At 24.6% G+C, this 3,710-nt stretch overlaps 1 long non-coding RNA gene across 1 annotated transcript; it reads right to left on the bottom strand.

Annotated features, from left to right (window-relative positions):
* On the bottom strand, positions 1,999-2,450 carry LOC107613217. Its single transcript, XR_001613965.2, has 3 exons — positions 2,357-2,450; positions 2,164-2,257; positions 1,999-2,053 (listed from the first exon to the last, which is right to left on the bottom strand). It is a non-coding gene; the product is annotated as an uncharacterized LOC107613217 (long non-coding RNA).

Below are 3,710 nucleotides of genomic sequence, written 5' to 3'. Positions count from 1 at the left end.
TAGTGATAATAGAAAAAGGACATTTGTGTCATTTACAAAATTATTATGTTCAAAAAGATAATTTTAAAATATTCAATAACTTTAAGGATGATATTAATAAAAAAAAGGTTAGAAACGATTTTAATTTTGACCCAAGATATAAAAAACAAAAAAATACGTAACTATATATATATATTGAAAAGACTTTTCTAATATCAAAATTTATTAATTAGTCAAGAGACAGTCTAGATAAATTAACAAACATATATCTTCTTTTAATTTTTTTTTTTAATTTTGAAGGACACAATCTTTTATAATCAAAGAAGAGAAAGAAAATACAAAGCCTAAAAATCTATAATATTTGTAGACCAACCTTAAAACATTCGAAGTAAATGAAGTTAAAGAAATTAATGAGAAACAACAACACAAAAAGGCAAGAAAAACGAAACAATAATCATAGAAAGAAAATAGAATACCCATAACAATCATAAATCAAAACCACAAGCCATAAGATATAAGCAATAACAAAAAAACAAAACAAAACAACAAATTAAACATTTGATAGTACACATAAAAAAGACAATTGAACAATCATAAAAATTAAAAACGGTAATTATTACATAAATCAATATGCTCCTTTTTCTCTTATAAAAAATTCTTTGACACGGTCCTCTTTGAAATAATTATTATCATGACTTTAAATATTAAGTATACTAATAAAAAAATTCCTTACCTCATGACTATAAAATAATGGATAAATAGTATAAAACATCACAAAAAATGTAATTTATTTTCTCCTTCATTTCCCTTTTATTTTATTTCAGTAAAGGGCCAAAATGAACATGAAAAAAAAAAAATATTAACATTAATAGTACAAGACAAGATAATTAAGAGAGTTAGCAACACACTTAAACAAAAATAATTGTATTAGATTTGTTATTCTATTAAGATACACAAGAGAAAAAGGCTATTCATAGAAGAGAAGTTGCTAAGTGTGAACTTTTAGTTTGATTTTTGTATGCAAACTTCTTTATTGATTCACTTATTCATATAAATTATTATTTTCTAACTAAAATTATTTTATAATAATATTTATATGATTTCATGTGAATTATAGATATATTGTCTAGTCATTGGATTATAAAATTCATTCCATTTTTCTAAAAATATTTTTTGGGAACAAATACTTGATTATGTGAGTCTTTCTATTCAAGAATAATAATGTGCAATGAATACCTATTTTTTATTGAGTTCTTAGATGTTATCTGCTCCATATATCATAAACAGGATCCATTCATATTTATTTATTTTATTTTTTGTTAAATATGTAATTATTTATTCTAGAAAATGTAAATTTATTAAAAATATTTATAACCTTTTTATTTATATTATATTAGAATCTGTTAGGTTTGCTAGGAGACTATTTTCCTGAACATCAATCATGACTCATTTTAAATTGTAACACATGTATAAAAAAGATATTTAATCAAATTGATAATAAAATAATTATTTAGCATTTTTAAAATATGAAGACAAGATAAATATTTTAAAGATTTCAACTAAAAAAAAGTTAGTGACTAATATATTTTTTTTTAATTTTGTATTATGATAACTAATGTGTATTTATCTTTTATAAATTAGAATTAATATATTTTTTATGTATTATTTTTGTCCATACACCATCAATTTTCTGATTCTGTTACTATGCATATATATTATGTGCATACTACTCAGTAATTTGTGCGTAAATTAGTGTATTAGATCGTTGAAAAAAAATATTAATCTTCTAAAATTTATGAAAATAATATAAAAAGATAACAAAAAAATCAATTAAAAATAGATAAAGGTACATTTTTCAAGCTTTAAGATAAACTAAATAATCTTTTGGCATGTCAATTTATAACAGCAGATTTCATGTTCTATGATCTAAGATTTTTTACAACGATTAGTATGATTCTATTGTTAAACACAAATAAGTGAGCTTGATCTGCCACAGCTAACTCAAGATAAACCCTAGATAAAATATTTGTTTTTCCTCTCCTACTTCAAAACTCTCCACTACAGAATGATCAATCTGTCATTTAATTGAAAATAGCATAGAATGTTAGCCAATATTAATATAGTAATTCTTATATCACATAAATGTTAACACCAATAATAAGAATATGTTGCATTTGTACATACCAAACTCCTAAGAGAAAGCTTCTTAGTAGTAGACAAATCCACATCTACAAATCCAGCAAATGATGGCTTGTACAACTCACTCTTCAAAGAAGAACTATTGAAAAACAAGAAATTGAAGTAAGTTAATCATTTAGAAGACACGAAAAGAAGGTAACATTCTAAAATCCATTTGAATTATTCGTCAAATACAAACCTTCTTGCATCGGAGCATAAGAGCACTACACGCTTGTTCGAAGCTTTAAAAATTCTAAAGAAGACAGGAGTATACTCCTCCAAATTTTTTGAAGCCAATGTTAGAATACCAAACGGTCCAACCCCACCTTGAATATTTGAACCCTTTTTGCCACACAAATCCTCTGCGTTGACCCAACTTGGATCAAATGCTTCAGCCTCGTTCAAGCTTGAAAATGAGAAGGTAACTTCTACATCTGCCTGGTGTGTCATGCCATATAATATAATTCTTAGCACTTTAAAATGTCATGCCATATAATATAATTCTTAGCACTTTCCATTTGATGAGATCTTTTGAGACTGAGTGAGCCCATACAATGTTACCCCACACTGAACCTTTAGGGTTGTTTTGATAAAACAGATGGTAGTATCCATTGTAGTGCATAGGTCCTGTATTAATTCATTTGTGTTCATTAAACTATTCAAAATGATATTCACACATCAAAAATTAAAAGTCACCAAATTAATTATTATATATTTATGTATAAATATATCTAATTTAACTTATTTTTATTGTAATTTTATATTTCTAACATGCATTCTTCAAAATTATTAACATGTATTATAAATAAGAGTATAATTAACATATTTTCACATAGATTTTTTATTTCAACATGTATTATAATTTATATAATTAATTGAATACCATATTACACTATTAACAGTTTTATGTTGAAAATTTTTTTTTAAGGAATAAAAAATTAAAATAAAATTATTGCTATATATTGGTTAAGGTGGTCAGAAAAATAATCATTAAGAAAAATTAGAAAGAAATTAAAGAGGAAAAACAAATACTAACTATTTGGATCTGCATAATTTGATTGTAGCGTCCATTAACCAATTGCGGGACCATATAAAAGAATTAAGAAAAGCAAAGAAGTTTAATTAGCCAGTATCAATAACCAACGATGAATGGAGACCCAAGATTCAAGATAATTTTAGAGACAATGCACAAAACAAGAGTTCTGAGTGCATATATAAATTTTCAGCTTCATAAGCTTGGGCTTATGTATATTGTACTATTGTATGTCTTCTATATATAACTGAGATTTTAATTTTGATGCACATGTAAAATTAAATTCTATAGCTAATAAGCATTCATATTATAAAATATAAAATAAAAAAACTATTAGTCAAGTAACTTTACTAGCAACTAATTGTATCAAAGACCATTATTATATGGGAGAAAAACATATTCCACACACTAGTAAACATATTCAAGACTTGAGAAAAACAACTGACAAAAACATAAAAAAGGACAAAGTTAAAAAATTTTCAGATTATTAACTTCTTTCCAAATAAATTTGAGAGGATCA

This window comes from Arachis ipaensis, chromosome B08, assembly GCF_000816755.2.
Source record: "Arachis ipaensis cultivar K30076 chromosome B08, Araip1.1, whole genome shotgun sequence".
NCBI classification, from domain to species: domain Eukaryota; kingdom Viridiplantae; phylum Streptophyta; class Magnoliopsida; order Fabales; family Fabaceae; genus Arachis; species Arachis ipaensis.
The sequence above is the reverse complement of the archived record's forward strand: the minus strand, read 5'-3'. Positions and strand labels throughout refer to the sequence as shown.